General features: G+C 38.2%; 1 long non-coding RNA gene across 1 annotated transcript in view; it reads right to left on the minus strand.

The window, feature by feature from the left end:
* Positions 1-224: 224 nt before the first annotated feature.
* The window catches only part of LOC127555143 (uncharacterized), a 54,178-nt gene continuing 36,256 nt past the window's right edge, over positions 225-18,146 (minus strand). Inside the window, exon 3 of the long non-coding RNA XR_007952165.1 lies at positions 225-408. This is a non-coding gene — a long non-coding RNA (uncharacterized LOC127555143). The remainder of the gene's footprint in view (positions 409-18,146) is intronic.

An 18,146-nucleotide genomic window follows, 5' to 3' on the forward strand; every position in this document is an offset into this window, starting at 1 on the left:
CTGCTCTTGATCAGTTTTATATATACTTGTGTAGCATGGATATGGACATTTATGAGCAGTGTAACTTGAGGATCTGGCATCTAAGTGTCACCTGCATCCCCCCACCCCACTCTGAGACTACCCCTAATTTGTCCTTACATTGATAGTTCTGCAGCTTCCCCCTGAAAGTTAGGAAAGCCAGTCATAGGTCATAATTATACAGCTTTTATTTAAACTCTTTCAGTTGTGACTAGAACTCAACCCTCCTGATTCAAAGTTCAGGTCTTCTTCCAGCTGCCCCTATAGGTTATAAAGGTGTAGTTTGCTGCTGCTGTTGGGATTTCTGGTTCCACTTACTCATGTCTTCCTCTTAAGTTCCTTCAATCAAAATGATCTTGGTTTCTTTCTAATCTCTTCTCTGCCCCTTCCCTTAAAAAAATCATTTTATTTATTTTTATTCTGAATCTAACAAACACAAATAAATTTAGCATTTTATATACATTATAGAACAGAAGGAGAGTATGTACACAAAACTGTAAATCTCTCTTACTTAGAGTTTGCTTTTCTTTAAAATAGATGCTAAATTAAAATATGTAACTTTAAAAGCTGTCTTGCTTATCTACAATTCCTTCTGGTCTTCCTTCTGTTCTCTCTTTTTTTCTGTGTGATGGGACTGAACCTTATTCCCTAACCTTACCCTCTGTTTCAACTCCCTCCTCTCACTGGAAAAGAAATGAAAAACAAAACTCTTGAGACAAATGCCAGTCTGTTCTGTTCCAGAGAGGACTTGAAGGATTTAGAGATCATAGAACTTCAGTGTTGGAAGTGTCCCCACAGTAAACCATACTTGAATAAGAATCTCTTCTACCAAACAGATAACAAGTGATTATTCAATCTTTGCTTGAACATCTGAGGGATGGAGGGGCAATCTTTTCTTACTTTAAAAAAAAAAAAAAACTTTGTAAACTTTTAGACAATTTTTACTTTTGGATAATTATTAAATAATAGCAATTAAAAAATACATCAAATTTCAATCTGCATCTCTGCAACTTCCACTTATCACTTTTAGGTTCCTCCTCTTTGTACCAAGGATAACCAACCTAATCCCTCTTCCATAGGCCAGCCCTTCAAATATTTAAGAAGGAAACTTGGGATCAGCCAGGACATGATACTTTCAGCTGTTCTATAATCCAGAGGACTAGTTATTCTTTGTAAAGGGTAGCCCCTCAGAGATGGAGTCAGGAATTGGAATGATCTGTAACCTCACTTCTCCTTGGAGTAAACCCAATTTATATCAAATTATAAAACATAGTTCTCATAACAATAGGCCTTAATCCTATTTTTTTTAAAAAACAAGTTAGCATTCATTCCCTTTTCTTATTGCTGTTTGCCTCTTGCTGCATTTTGATGTGCACACAAACAGCTCCCACCTACACAAATCTGTATTATGGAAATATCTTGTAGGCTTCTATTCCTTAGAGCTTCTGGACTTGAACAGATGATCATCTGGTTTAAGAATTTTTCTTTTCCTCAATGATAAGCTTTTCCTGGAAAATAACTTTCTAGACAACTTTTTTTTAAAAAAGCTTTTTATTTTTCAAAACATATGCGTGGACAATTATTCAACATTAGCCCTTGCAAAACCTTGTGTTCCAATTCCCCCCACCCCTCTCCCACGCCCTCTCCTAGATGGTAAGTAGTCCAATACATGTTAAACATGGTAGAAATATATGTTAAATCCAATATATGAATATATTTGAACATATTTGTAGAATAATTGTGCCATACAAGAAAAAAATCAAATCAAATCAGTAAAAGACAAACAAAAAAGAGAAAAGTAAAATAAAATGAAAGCAAACAACAACAAAAAGAGTGAAAATGCCACATTTTGAACCATACTCAGTTCCTTCCATCTAAAAAAACATGCCTATGATTTTAGCTCCTTTATTTTTGTTGATGGGACAGCCATGCTCTGAGACCCTCAGGCACTGGGTGACCAAGTATGTAGCTTAGAACCACAGACCTTTCAGGCTCATAACCTGAAAATAAACTTAGACTCTTTTTCCCTCATCCCCAACTTCCAGTAATTAGCATAGTGCCTGAAACTTGTTGTTCAGTCTTTTTCCAGTTGTGTCTGACTCTTTGTGACTCCATTTGCAGTTTTCTTGGCAAAGGCACTAGATTGGTTTGCCATGTTCTTCCTCAACTCATTTTGCAGATGAGGAAACTGAAGCAAACAGGATTAAGTGACTTGCCTAGGGTTACACAGCTACTAAGTGTCTAAGTCCAGATCTGAAGTCAGGAAGATGAGTCTTTCTGGGCATGGCCTGGTATTCTATCAACTGGCCACCTAGCTGGCCTAGCACATAGCAGGCACTTAATTAATGTTTATTGGATTGTATTGGACATCCAATGACTGCCAAACTCTTATCATTTCTGTGACTAACATGCTAAACCTATTCCAGGAACTCCTAGGGGCCTTTCCCCCTTTCCTACTGTTCATTGTCTTCCCCAATTAGATTGTAAATTCCTTGAGGGAAGGGACTGTTTCGATTTTTCTTATTTGTATTCCTAGCACATAGTAGGCCTCTGAATTAAACAATTATTTATTCTGAACCTAATACTCAAGGAACTAAGTGTTCTTCTTCTCTAATTATCTTGTATTTAAATGTCTTGCATTTATTTACTCTCTATTTATACTTATTTTTCACATTATTCTCTTTGAGAATACCAATTGTTTCAATCTCTGTATTTATATCTTCAGGATATAGCACAGAGTGTGACCTACAGTATGCACTTAACAGATGCTTGTTGATTGATTAAAATGAGGGTTTTGGACTGGATGATTTTTAGGGTCTTTTTTGTTCTAGATCCCATTATTATAAAGGATGAGTAGCTTATTGAATCCTTTTCTAACACATGAAAGCAGGTAGAGAGCATGAAGGGATAGACCAAAGAGAGGTTCAAGGGCACCCAAGTCTAACTTCACCAATGTCGTGGTTTTTCCTTATGACCTGACTTTACCATAACAGGCAATATCACTCTATTTTCACCTTAAACTAAACTCAGCTTTTTCCTGTTGCCTGAGTGGTGCCCTTTTTCTGCTCTGAGGAAGAAAATAGAGAAGGAATGTCACTACGTTTGATGAATCTGAGTAAGAGAACTTTTCAAACCAGGCTTGTGATATGGAAATGGCCCTGAAACAATCATAATTCCAAATTTCCAAACTCTTCTTTTCATATTGCCCCCTCTGATTCCTGAATAGAGAATCAATTAGCAAGTACATAGGATAGAATGTCTTTGAACTTAGAAGTTCTTCTCTTGGGTTTCTTTTTCTTATTTAAGTCCTGAATTTCACACCTTTTAGGCTGATTAATGCATTTTCAATTACTTTTTCATCATACATAAATGAGTTGAGACTGATGCACAACTGCATAAGAGCTGGCCCTGGAGCCAAGAGCATCAAGATGAAAGTTCTGCCTTTTGACACATTAGCTATGTGACCCTGTGCAAGTCACTTAGTTTCTCATTAACAGTAGGAGGAGGTGCGGGTCTGTTTGGTAAGGGAAGTGCATTCCAAGGGGCTCTCTATACCAATTAAATCACAGGTCCAAGGAATAAAAGGGTATGTTAATTAGATTTTTTTTTTTTTTGTAAAATCAATTATATGACAAGCATTTGGGAAGTCTGATATTTTGAGGACTCTCACAGGGAATTATTTTGTAAAGAAAAAGCTTCTTTTGTAATGTACTACAACACAGTAAATATTTATTAAGCTTAACGTTGAATGTTGTGGTTAGCAGAAGGTGGGCGATAGAATGACATATAAAACTTTGAAAAGACACAGCCCCTGCCTTCTAGAGCTCACAATCTCACTAGGAATAAGATACAAATACATAACAATTATACACACTATTATATAAGGGCACTGGTGATGTGCTGAGCAATTTCTGTGTGAAGGTCATTAGGGTGGTGATGATCAGTACTGAAAAGATTTTATAGGGAAGGCTTTATGGAAAAACTGACATTGGAGTTATGTTTTAAAAGATCAATAGAATATTGATAAGTATTGATAAGGTAAGTGGATGAGGGGGAGTGGAAAGGTATTCTAGATATTGGGAACAATTGGGAGCAAAGGAACAGCTATGAAGAACAGAGCATGTTGGCCAATTGGCCAACCAGCATTTATTAAGCAAATACCATGTGCCACTCACTGTGCTAATCACTGGAGATGCAAAGAAAGACAAAAATAGTTCCTTTCTTTAAAGAACTCATGTTCTAATGATGTTGAGGGGTTGGAGGAGAGAGAGAAGACAGCATGCACATAAATCACTATAAATGAGAAATACACAGAGTAGATGGAAGGTAACCTCTTGGGGGAGGAGTGATGTGGAGAGGAAATGGGAAAGACTTCTTGCAGCAGGTGGGATTCAAGCTGCGTCTTAAAGAAAACCAGGAAAACTAAGAGATGGAGGGGAGAAGGAAGACAATTATAGGCATGAGCGAAGCCAGCCATTACATAGACATGAAGATGAGACATAGAGTCTTGCATTCAGGCTTGTTGAAGGGGCAGATTATAGCTCTATATGACTGCAATCTAGAGATAGGGGCTCATGGAGGAAAAATGATTAAGGTTTAGATGTAAAGATAGGATAGTATTAAGTTGTGGACAGCCTTGAATGCCATGAAGAGAAGTATCAGCTTTACTTGACAGAAAATAGAGAGCTGAAAAACTCAGAAACACTCTCTTTTTCTCTTTCCCCTCTTTGTTTTGTAACTAATGCTTGTATATATTTAACTTTTTTTTTTTTTTTAGCTTGAGATGGTTTTTTTTGTTCTTTACAATTATGATCTCCAATAATCCATCATCACCTCTGGACCATGCTGGGTGTGTGGGTGTGGGTGTGTGAGAGAGAGTATATATGTGTGAGAGAGTATCTGAGAGAGAGAAAGAGAGAGAGAGAGAGAGAGAGAGAGAGAGAGAGACACAGAGAGAGAGAGACAGAGACACAGAGACAGAGAGAGAAAGAGACAGAGACAGAGAGAGACAGAGACAGAGAAGACGGAGAGAGTGACAGACATAGAGGAGAAAGAGAGAGACAAACACAGAGACACAGAGAGAGAGAGACAGAGAGAAAAGAGACAGAAAGACAGAGACAGAGAGAGAGACAGAGAGAGAGAGAGAGAGAGACAGAGACAGAGAGAGAAAGAGAAAAAGAGAGAAAGAGAAAGACACACAGAGAGACAGAAACACAGAGAGAGACACACACACACACAGACACACGCAGAGACAGAGACAGAGAGAGACACAGAAACACAGAAAGAGAGAGAGAAAGAAAAAGAAAGAGAAAGAGAGAAAGAGAGAAAAAAAAGAGCCAGAAAGATAGAGACAAAGAGACAGAAAGAAAGAGAAAGAGAGAGAGAGAAAGAAAAAGAGACAGAGAGAGAAAGAAAAAGAGACAGAGATAGAGAGAAAGAGAGAGAAAGAAAAAGAGACAGAGAGAGAGAAAGAGAGACAAAGAAAAAGAGACAGAGATAGAGAGAGAGAGAAAGAAAAAGAGACAGAGAGAGAAAGAAAGAGAAAGAGAAAGAAAAAGAGACAGAGAAAGAGAGAGAAAGAAAAAGAGACAGAGAGAGAGAGAAAGAGAAAGAGAGTATTAGAGAAAAAGAGAGAGACAGAGAGAGAGAGATGTATATGTAAATAGCAGTATTATTTGGAGAAAAACAGCAATACCTCATTTTAGAAGCTGATTATGGGTCAAAAGTGTGGCAGTCAAAAAAGAATGCAATCTTGATCTGCAAGAATTAGTGAAAACATAGTGTCTTGAAGAAGGGAGATAGCATGACTCACATTACCAAGGTAGAAAGTCTGAGGGACAAAGTTCTGATCATGATCTTTTTATTAGCAAGATTAGCAATTACTGATAAATGGGGTCAATGACCTCTGTTGATGCTGACAAGAGTCTTTTATTGTCTTTTAGGACCAAGATGACAGAGAAAATTGCAAGTAACATAGGTGTGTCTTCTGATTGACTAGATATTTCAGTGAGGGTGTGGGACAAACAACATCTCAATTCTTCCTTATTTTATCACTGGGAGATGAGATCAGTCCTCAGGTGATGGGAGTAGTCTAGTAGGCATGGGAGTTACAACAATAGTTTTAAATTGATGAGACTGACCTTTAGGTTAATCAAATTTCTCTTCAAAGTGGGTGATGGGTGAAATTACAAGCCTGGGGTGTAAGCCACAAAAGACGAAGGTGGAGATGAAAGTCACAGGAATAGAATTGAGTGAACTGAGGTTACCTGAGTAAATCTACAGTGGGAAGGCATTTTAGACTCACACAGTGAAAGGGAACATTAAATCTATGCTAGCTTTATTATATCTTAAAAATAGAATTAAAATCAATTTTCAACCTCACAATGTCTTCTGCCCTGGTCAGACTTCTTGTGGAGTGACCTTTTGAAAAGAATCTTGACAAATTGGAGAACATCCATCCAGATGAGGGTGACCAGGAAGATGATGAGATTAGGAGAAGTGAGGACTTGTTGAAATAACTTTAGATGTTTAATTTGAAGAAGAGAAGATTTTAGGGAAGGAAAGAAGAAAGAAAGGAAGGCAACAAGTATTTCTTAAGTATTTATTGTAGGCTAGGTACTGCACTAAGCGGTGGGTGTACAAATATTGTTGTTCTTCAAACTTTTTTGAGGAGGATCAGTCACATCAAGGGCTGATGACTTGACTAGTGTGTGAATTGGATTTATGTGAGACAGATTGTACAGTCATCAGCTCCACTCCTCCAAAGTCATTGAAGCTTAGTAGCAAGACAAAAATCAAGGAAATGGGTAAAGGCCTGGAATGTAGTGGAGACCTTGATATCTTTAACATCTGACCAAGCCCCCAGACCCCATGGAACTGTTCCAGCTGCCTTCATGGTTTTTCGGAACAAATTGCTCTCATCTGTCCATTCCACCAGAGAAAGTTTTCCCATGCTCGGGGGGGACAGCCCCCCAGCTCACTGATTAGTTTGAGCCCTGTTGGATACCCTTAACCTGGTTTAGCCCATATAATAGATGCAAGTTGTGGTCACTGCACATGCTACAACTCCTTGGAGCCACAAGTGAGAGTTGGGGAACAGGTATCCCCTAAAGGTAGATGAGCCACTCTGAAGAGGGCACAACAACCCCTTATACCAGAAGTGCTAGCTCTCCCTACACACCCCATGCACACCTAGTGTACAAGTACAATGAAAAAGAAAGATAATCCCTGTCCTCAAGGAGGTTACATTTGAATGAGGAAAGAGAATACACATAAGGAACCTAAAAAGGGAAGAGGGCCTCAAGGTAAGGAAATCATGGTTCAAAGTCAGGAAGCCAGAAACAGATCCAGGAAGGGAAGGGAGGCTGACCCAGACACAAAATAAAGGCTCTAGAGGGAATGCACAGAGTGTAGCCTTGTATTGTTGATTGAGGAAGTAGCAAAGATGATTGGATACTCTGGGCAAAAGAGGTCTCAGGTGCTTAGGCTCTAGAAAAAATAACATGATTTTGAACTGGGAAAATCTAGAACAGGTTGTAGAGAGGATCTAGAGTGATAGCTCTCCAAGAATTTAAAGGACTGCTATAGAAAAAAATCAAACTTATTTTGCTTATTCAAGGGGAAAAATCACAGACAGTAGGTGAAAATGATAAACAGAATTAGTCTTCATATAAGAAAAAAACATTTCTAATAAATAGAACTATGCAAAATCAAAATGTGCCACCCCAGGAGATCATGGCTTCTACTTGACTGGAAGTGAAGGTGGGATAGGGGGGAGGTGAGAGAGAGAGAGAAAGAGAGAGAGAGAGAGAGAGAGAGAGGAGAGAGAGAGAGAGAGAGAAAGAGAGAGAGAGAAAGAGAGAGAGAGAGAAAGAGAGAGAAGAAGGAGGAGGAGAGGAGGAGGAGGAGGAGAAGGAGAAGAAGAAGAAGAAGAAGAAGAAAAGAGAGAGACACAGAGAGAGAGAGATACGGAAAGAAGAGAGGAAGAGAGGGAGGAAGAAGGAAGAAGGGAGGAAGAGAGAGTCAGCCTTGAAACCAGAAGGCCTGAGGTGAAGTTCAACCTTTGACATATCCTTCTTTAAGATCTCAGGGCTGTGGGCAACTCTCTAAGACAATAAGTTTCAGGGAAAGTGCTAACATGCACTAGTAGAGAGAATTTCCTAAGCTGGAAGTTCCCTATACCATAGGCCCACCTGTCAAATCATCAATTTCAGAGGGAAAACTTCCTGATCAATTTTCTTATTCATTTTTGTCCTGTAGATTCCCCAGTTCTTACATACTCATATTACCTAAGGGAAGGGTCTGGATTTTTTTCTTAGGAAAGCCTGGGCTGCTGCCGAAATAAGATTCTTCCGAGTTTCTGACTCCAAATATCTTTGTACCATGATTTTTTTTGATTCACATAGAACTCTGTGGAGAAAGTCCACATATTTTCCTGCCCAGCCTCTTTGCCAAGATCCTTCTCCGGGAAATGTTTGTAAATAAGCTGATGCATGCTCAATCCCCTGCCTTTGATGCCATCACCAGCTTTCAGTTTGGATGGCAATCATAATAATCAGCACACCAGCCTGTGGCTACACAGTAAATACCAGCTGGTTCCCTGGGGAGAACGGCTGGAATATCTGCAAGCAGCCTGCCATATGGAGTTGAGGTAGCAAGACTAAATCTGTCTTACCACATCAAACATTCTACCCCTCCTGACATCTGAAATCATTGGGGCCGTCTGATTCCCCGGTACATGTTGGGGTTATGGTCACCTTCAATCATCTCTCTGTCAATGCTACTCTCTGGGGAGAGTTTGGGCCCTCGGTCTGGAAGGTGAGAAGTGAGCCTGGCTGGCAGTGCTGAATCCACCGAGAGCTGCCAGTCCATCTGGTAGGGAAGCAGCCAGCTCACCAGGGACAGGGTGACGCCATGGAAGACGGGGAGAACACAAGTGTGCAATGTGAGGGGACAGATAACACACACAGTCCAATAATGAAATACAAGTCTTTGCCATCCAAAGCTCATTGCTAGGAAGATGTGACTAGTCACAGTGGAATGGACTTGGCAAAAAGAGACCTGGAATCTGAGCTAGCCAGGCTTGGGCAAGAACTACAAGAATAGGTCCCTGAAGGGACAAGTTAATGAGGGACATTGTTAAGGAATCGGGGTCTCCTTTTCAGAGAATTCCAGAATCCAGACTCAGAAGGGGCTTTAGAGGCTATCAAATCCAACCTTTACCAGAAAAAAACCAATCCCTTACACAGCAGAGCTAATAAGTGATCACCCAGGTTTTTGTTTGAAGACCTCTAGTGGGGGAGGAATCTTCCTGAAGCTGCCCTTTCTGCTTTTGGATAGTTCCATCAGGGAGTTAGTTTTTCCTTAGATAAAGCCTTCATTTATCTCTTGGCACCTTCTATCCATCCATTGCTTCTATTTTTCCTTCTGAGTCAGAAAACAACCAACCTGATCCCATGAACAAATGACATTTCTTCAGGAGCCCACTATCATGTCCTACCTCAGTCTTCTATTTTCCAAGCGAATTATCCTCATCTCTTTCAAGTAAGGTTTGATCTTAGCAACCTTCCCCTTGCTGGTTGCCTTCTTAGAATCCAGTTTCTCAATGTCCTTCCTTTCTATATATTTAGTACATAGGCACTAGATATACTATTTCAGCTGCTTTCTGGTCAATTTAGAATGCAATCAACAGACAAATTTTGTTGCTGTTGTTCAGTTGTTATCAGTCATGTTTCTTTGTGACCCTATTTGGAGATTTTTGGGAGAGATACTGGAATCAGCTTGATATTTCCTTTTCCAGCTTATTTTGCTGATGAGAAACTAAAGCAAAGAAGGTAAAGTGACTTACTCAGGGTCACACTGTAAGTTTCTTTTTTTAATTTTGAAATCTCTTTTTTAAAATAGTATTTTAATTTTCTGAATGCATGCAAGATAGTTTTCAACATCCATTTTCTAAATTTTTATGTTCCAATTTTTTCTCCCTTTCTTCCTTATCTCCCCCTCCCTAAGATAGCAAGTAATCTGATCTAGGTTAAATACCTACAATCCTTTTATATATATTTCCTTATTTGTCATGTTGTGGGGAAAAAAAAAAAAACAGACCAAAAGTGAAAAAACCACAAGAAAAAAAGGCAAGCAAAAAAACCAACCAAACAAACAAAGGTGAAAATACTATGCTTTTATCCATATTCAGTCTCATAGATTTCCCTGGATGTGAAAGGCATTTTCCATCCCAATTCTGTTGGAACTTTCTTGAATCACTGCATTGTCAATCTCAGTTGGTCATCACATAATCTTGCTGTTACCATACAGTAAGTTTCTGAGGCCAGATTTATATTCAGGAAGATGAGACTTTCTGACTTCAGACTCAGCACTCTATCCACTGCACTATTTAAGTAGCATTTATTAAAAGCTACTATGTGACTTTGTAGTTTAATGAAGAAGAGGACAACAATTACAACAATTAATAATAATAATAATACAACATATAACAAGTAATAATAATAATAGTGCTTTTAGGTTTCCAATGTGTTTTATAGATATTATCTCATTTTATCCCCACAACAGCTCTGGTGTTATTATTTAGTATATATATTTAGTACAGCTAAACAGCTTTTAGATGTTATTATTAGCCATATTTTACAGTTGAAAAAATGAAACAAACAGGTTAAGTGACTTGCTTAGGGTCACACAGAGTGTCTGAGGATGAATTTTGAACTTGTATTTTCCTGACTTCAAGACCAGCACTCTATCCACTGCACTGCCTAGCTAACATGTAAATAACTGTGCACACACAAACACACACACAAACTATCTATAGAAATTTAAAATAATTAATTAATGGTGAGAAGGTACTCACACAAATGGGGATCAGGAAAGATCTGAAATCCTAATATAGTTCTGCTTTTTATCTAGGGGGTTTATAGAAAACTCTGATTATGTCACTTTTATCTTTTTCATCCATTGATCTTTACTCAAATATTCTCCATCACATTTTCTGGTTTTCCATATATAATCTAGTGGGGAGTTTTCTGTTTTCTTAATTGAAAAATGAGATCAGCATGGATGCTTTCTTAGAATGCTTCTAGAATTGGGACGATAATCCTGTGACTCTTTTTAATTGATTTGCAGTACATTTTTAGGAGTTTTTGATAGGTACTTTCTATCCTTTTCCAGCAGTCTATTATTGCAATTTTTTTTGCTATGTTGCAGAAATTCAAATTTAATTCCCAAATACCATCTTTTCAACTAGATTTTGAAAAGAAATACAATAAAGTTGGGGCACATAGAGCACATCTCAGCTTAATGATTTTATAGCTCTGGAAACATTTAGCTTTCCCTTACTGCTTCTCCTTCCCCATCATTGTATATATATCTACATCTTACATTTGCTTATCTGAGAATGTTATAATTTCCTTAATAGTAACTCCTGGAGGTCAGGAACTGTCTTATCTTTGTACTTGTTACCCCATGTTCACAGGAAGAACAATACCTAACATAGTTGATGGTTAATAAACACTTACTAATTGACCCTAAAGGGCAGAGCTAGGTTTAGGAAATAGATGGAAGTTGCAGGGAGGTGGACTTGGCTTAAGATAAGGGAAAGTTCCCCAATAATTAGAGCTGTCTGAATAAAGAATGGGTTACCTTGGGGGGTAGTGATTTTCCCATCCTGCAGGTGTTTAAGTGAAGGCTAGATTATTACTTGCCAGGGATATATTGTTCCTGGGGTTCTTACTTCAGGTAGGATGGAACTAAATGATCTCTTGTGTTGTTTCCAATTCTATGATTCTCAGACTTTAATAAGAATTTTTCTCTAGATTCCTTTTCTCAAGAACATACAGTAGTTTTGAGGAATTACGAGATGTGTGAAAAAGTTAAATGTGATTACAAGGCAGAGGATAATGAAATACCCAGACATGCCTTAAGAAGACATAGAAGAACTAAAACTTTAGCAGAATATGGCAGTGTAGGTAGAATTGACCTCAGTAGAAAAGGGCTAAGGATTTTTGAGAGGGAGAAACATTATGAGCAAAAAAACCTGGTGCCTTCATAGAAAGGCAATGGGAATGAACTTGCTGGATCAATGGGGCTGTGTTAGGAAGTAACAGGAGATGAGGATTGGGCTGGGTATGCTGGGGCACATCTGGGAGCCCTGCTATTCAGAAGACTTCGGCTAAAAGATGCTAGAACTGGGGAGTCTGAAGCTGCAGTAAAGGTAAGCCAATCAGGTGTCAGCACTAAAGCAATCATTTGCTCCTGGGAGCAGGAGCCATCAGACTGCCTAAGGAGAGGTGATTTGACAGAGGAGAGGAGAGGAGGGGAGGGAATGAGAAAGGAGGGAAGAAGAAAGTGGAGGGGAGGGAAAAGAGGGAAAGAAAAGGAGAGAAAGAAGAGGGGGAAGGGAGGGAGACAGATTGAGAAAGAGACTGAGAGATGCAGAGAAACACACACATACAGAAATGCTTAAGAAATGAAAACAGAAAAACATGGTTCAAACCCTAGCTCAGATATTACTAAATATGGGATATTGGACTTTACTATGGTACCTTAACTTTTCTGTGCTTCAGTTTTTTAATTTGTAAAATGAAGAAGTTGGGCTCAGTGATTTCTGAGGGATATTCCAGCTCTAAATCTGTGATTTTATTGTGGTTTTTCAATCAAGGACCCCCACTTGGTAAATGATGAAGCAATCATACAACTAATTTTATTTTATTTTTTAAATTTCCATTTATTTATTCATTCACTCATTCACCTATCTATCTATCATCTCTCTATTTAGTAATTTATTTAGCTGAGGTGATTGGGGTTAAGTGACTTGCCCAGGGTCACACAGCTAGGGAGTGTTAAGTGTCTGAGGTCAAATTTGAACTCAGATTTCCCCCTGACTGTAGGGCTGGTGCTCTGTCCACTGTGACACCTAGCTGCCCCTAAAACTTTCATTATAGAGCAAGAAAACTGGGGCCCAGAGAGTTCAAGTGACTCTTGAATGTTCCAAGACAATGGTGTTTTATAAATGTGAACTATTATCATTATTGTTACTATTGCAAGCTTCTTTAGGGTAAGGAATATTTTTATTCATCATTGTACTTCCCACAATGCCTAACAAGTTATTTGCATGCAGCAAGCTTTTAGTTACCATCAGTGGATATTTATGTTTATTTTTTATGTTTCAATACATTATTGAATAATGTAAATAATTTCCTCTGAAAATTTAAATATTGCTATGGTACTGCATATCATAGTCTGGGCAATGTTCATTTTTTGGCCATATGAACAAAATATTTTATTTAAATAAATGTCTATTTAATTCTTATTAGACTTTGGTAATTAAAAAATGAGCAGTATTATATAGAAGAAAAAAATGCCAAGGATAAAGCTTGTCCATACTTTATTTCTTTATTTTAGGAAATACAAAATCAGTCTCTTTCTCCCTTTCCCTCCCTCCCTCTCTCTCTCTCTCTCTCTCTTTCTCTCTCTCTCTCTCTCTCTCTCTCTCTCTCTCTCTCTCTCTCTCTGTTTCTGTCTCTGTCTTTGTCCCTTTCTGTCTCTGTCTCTATATGTCTCTTTCTATCTCTGACTCTGTGTCTCTTTCCCTGTTTCTCGCTTTCTCTTCCTCCTCTTTCTTTCTCTCTCTATCTCTTTCTCCCTCTCCCCCACCCCATACCATATATATGATATACACATACAGGAACACATATATACATCTTATTGACAAAAGACTGTCAGGCCCATAAAGGGACCTGAAATGAAATAAAGTCAGATAGACCAATTATAAGCATTTATTGTCTGAGAAAAAGAAGCTTGCAGGGGAGAGAAGATCCTGCAAGGAAGCAGAGAGGGAGAGGGTTCTCAGCTGCTCAAAGTGGAGTGAAAAAAGCTTGAGATAACATAGTTTCTAGCAGCGGGGAGGTTAAGGGAGAAGACATCTGTAGACACAACAAGCCAGGATGTTTAGAAAGTACTGAATAAGGTCTTGGGTCTGCAGCTGTTGCTCAAGGTTGCCCTTGAGTTGTTTAGCTTTCAGCAATTACAGGCCTCTCTCCAAATTCAGCTAGAGTTCACTTTCAAAGGATCACTGGTATGTCAAACAGTTTTGATCTTCAGAAGCCTTTCTGATTGGCTAGTTGTTGTGTAACTCTGACAGGTTGGTATAGCCATTTCAGAGCCCATGTGAATGTTATATACATATATATCTAATGGATATTTAAATACCTCCCCTTTCCTTAAGCTACTTCATCTATAACCTCAAATCATTAAATACAGGTATGTTTTAAAAATATATATTTTTTAAAAATTAGGACATAAAAGCATCATTGTAGAGAACAGTGAAATGCTAATGGTGTTGTGTCCTTGGAAGCTCTGAGAGGTTCTCTTCAGAGCATGTAGAAACAGTAGGGAGAAGTACTTGTTCTTTTCTGGAGGAGATTCTAGAGGTCTGGAGGTAGAGAGAGCCTTGGTCCAGCCTAGGAGCAGGTTTCACAGAAGCCAGGAGGCAGGAGGACTGTCTTTTCACCATGTCCATGGAGCCATTCTTGATTCTTAATTAGTAATGAAGTTTTCCCCTTTGGACTTTAGTAAGCATCTTGTTTTGTATCTGACTACTGCATTTATAGTTCATAGAACAGCATTTTGAGTTGGAAAGAACCTTAGAAATAAGCTTCCCATTTAAGGTTTTGTTTCACAGATGCAATATCTAATGCCCAAAGAAATTAAATAGTCATCACACGGGATGTGACTGAGCCAGACTGTGAACCCACTGATTCCCAATTCATGGTTCTTTTTACATTCCCAACACATATCCTCTCTAGCTACCAGATTATAAGCCCCTCAAGGACACGAACTGTGATAAAAGTATTTGCTCATGGTCACAGGTCTAGTAAATGTCAGATCCCGACTTGGACCCTACTGTTCTAGCTCCAAATTCAGCCTTCCTTCTGCCATATTAGGCTGCTTCCTACTTTTACAAGAAACAAGTTGAGAACAATGGAACACACTAAATGATCAAGTGTTCAATTGTGTGGTGAAGCCAGGACATATGGGGGCAATGTAGAAAAGGCGACATCATTGTACTCCAGAGGAGAGAAAGGCTTTAGTAAATTGATGGGATGTGACCTGAGCCTGGAAGAATCAGAAGGATTTCAGTGACCGTACTTCTTCATCTTCCCTCCCATTCTCAACTTGTTCTTCAGGAACAGTCAACTGAAGCAGGATGATACAGAGAGGCTTGGAGAGACTTACATGAACTGATGCTAAGTGAAATGAGCAGAAGCAGGAGATCATTATATACTTCAACAATGATACTGTATGAGGATGTATTCTGATGGAATTGGATTTCTTTGACAAAGACTCAATTTCAAATGATAAATGATGGACAGAAGCAGTTATACCCAAAGAAAGAACACTGGGAAATGAATGTAAACTATTTGCATTTTTGTTTTTCTTCCTGGGTTATTTCAACCTTCTGAATGCAATTCTCCCTGTGCAACAAGAGAACTGTTCGGTTCTGCACACATATATTGTATCTAGGATATACTGTAACCTATTCAACATGTAAAGGACTGCTTGCCATCTGGGAGAGAGGGGAAAAATTGGAACAGAAGTGAGTGCAAGAGATAATGCTGTAAAAAATTACCCTGGCATGGGTTCTGTCAATAAAAAGTTATTTAAAAAAAAAAAAAAGGAATAGTCAGCTGAAACAATTAGGCAGGATTTTTTTCCTTCTGAGAGTGATTTATAACTGATAGGATGACTTACCATCTCCCTCTAAAAAGCCTGGGAAAAGCTGAGAGAGTACTTCCTACTGAATAACAGATATTCTGTTATTTACTTCCTACTGAAGAACAGAATATCTGAGTTAGAAGTAATCTTAACAGTTCAAATAGGAATTTGAGGCCCAGGGTTGTGAATTAATAAGTGCATACTCTGTTCCTCCCTCTGTCCCTCTTCCTCCCTCTGTCCCTCCCCCTCCCTCCTTCCCTTTCTCCCTCCTCTCCCTCCTTTTCTTCCTTCCTTTCCTTCCTTCCTTTCTTCTTCCTTCCTTCCTTCCTTCCTTCTTTCCTTCCTTCCTTCCTTCCTTCCTTCCTTCCTTCCTTCCTTCCTTCCTTCCTTCCTTCCTTCCTTCCTTCCTTCCAAATTCCTTCCCTCCTTTCTCTTTCCCTCTCAAAGAGATCTTATCAATGGAATTTAGAAGTTGAAGGACCTCCTTCTCTATTCACAACATCTCACCTAGAAATTTCAGCTTGATCCCCCTGTCTCAAGTTTCTCACCATTCCAGTGCATCTTCTACATAGTTGTTAAAGTGATTTTTTTCCCTTACATGTGGATATAACCATGTCATTCACCACTTAACAAATTCCAGTAACTCTGTGTTGCCTCTAGGATAAAATATAAAACCACCTGCTTCATTGTCATTCATTCCCTTTCTATCCTGGCTCCAAACTCTCTTTCTAGCCTCATCATTCATTATCCCACTTTCTGTATTCTGCAATCCAAACTCCCTGTTGCTGCTTCCATACTGTCCTTTTATTTCATCATTCACCTACCTTTCTTTTTTTAAAGGTTTGCTTCAATTTTTCAATTTAATTAAAAAAAAATTATTTAAATATTTAAAATCTGAATTTATTTAAATCTAAGTTCAATCTAAATCATGATAATTCCTGTCAAGCCTTTCCCAGGTCATTTCCTTTCCTTTCTCAAGGATTTCTACCCTTGCCTCATTATATTTCTATCCTTCCTCTCTTTTTTTTTTTTCACCAGGAGATTTTAATATTCATATCGATTGTCTCTCTAACTTCCTAATCTCCCAATTCTTCAGGCTCCTTAAATCTTATTCTTAAATCTCATGAATATATAGCGTTAGCTTGGTTTGAAGCTGTCTACTGACTCAATTTACTTAGTGTTCATTTTAAGGAAAGTGCTCAAAATAGGAATAATTTGCATTTTGGAGGTGATTGATCTATCTACAAAGAAGAATTAAGAATTGCTTTATTATAAAGTGCCTTAGAACTAATTGTTTATTTTTTAAAAATTGTAATTTTAGGTTTGTATGCATGAATGTAATTAAGGTACCTCATTATCATAAGTTCAAAGTTGTTTATGTTAAAACATATTTTGTTTTTAATGTGGTTTTACTGAATGATCTTTTCCCCATTCATCTAATCTGATTAAAACTTCCTATTATTCCATCTCTCTTTATACCTCAACCCACCTTAACCTATTCTTTGCCTTTATGGAAACTTCTGATCCCTTCCCACCTTAAAATTTCTCAAGGTCATTAGACCTTCTCTGACTTTATTTTCTTCTCTTTTTAATTTCAATTTTATTGTCGGCTATTTCAACTCAACATTGTTGTTATATGCTGAATCCCTCACCCCTTAGCACTATTTCCAAATCTTGCCAAACTTCCATTCAGGATAACTCTCAGTTCTTTCAGTGGAATTGGGAGACACCACACTACTGTGCTAGTTGGATATATTATTAATTCATGTTATCCAATTTAAAATAAGCTTTCATTGAAGCAGGGCAGTCCTTTTACTCTTTCATAATTGATTTCTTACTCTTGTTCCCCAGAGAAATTGTTCTGAACCTTTTCCCTTAAAAAATTATTAAAGCTTTTTATTTTCAAAACATATGCATGGATAATTTTTCAACATCGATCCTTGCATAGCTTTGTGTTCCAAATATTCCCCTCCTTCCCCCACCGCCTCCCCTAGATGGCAAGTAATCCAATATATGTTATACATGTTAAAATATATATAACCTTTTTCCTCTTCAAGCCTCCCACACTCCTTTTTCTCCCTCTCAGTTGAATCTTACTATATTCAGAAAATTGAGGCTATTGTACATGAATTCTCCTTCCCCTTCTCTCATCTCAAGACTTCCTCAATATCATTCATCATATACTCCTTTTTCTCCTACAAACTCTGATAAAGAGGTAGCCTTTTTCTTTGCAAGGCCAACCCCTTTAAACTCACACTTGATTGCATCCTCTCCTGTTTTCATCAGAACACTGCAATATTCATCACCTTCCACTCTTCCTCCCAGAATCAACCAAAGAAAAAGAAACCCCACAAAAAAACCCAAAATACAACCCTTAAGCTTCTTCCTGTCTACTAAATCCTTCTTTA

Source organism: Antechinus flavipes, chromosome 3, assembly GCF_016432865.1.
Source record: "Antechinus flavipes isolate AdamAnt ecotype Samford, QLD, Australia chromosome 3, AdamAnt_v2, whole genome shotgun sequence".
Classification (NCBI taxonomy): Eukaryota; Metazoa; Chordata; class Mammalia; order Dasyuromorphia; family Dasyuridae; genus Antechinus; species Antechinus flavipes.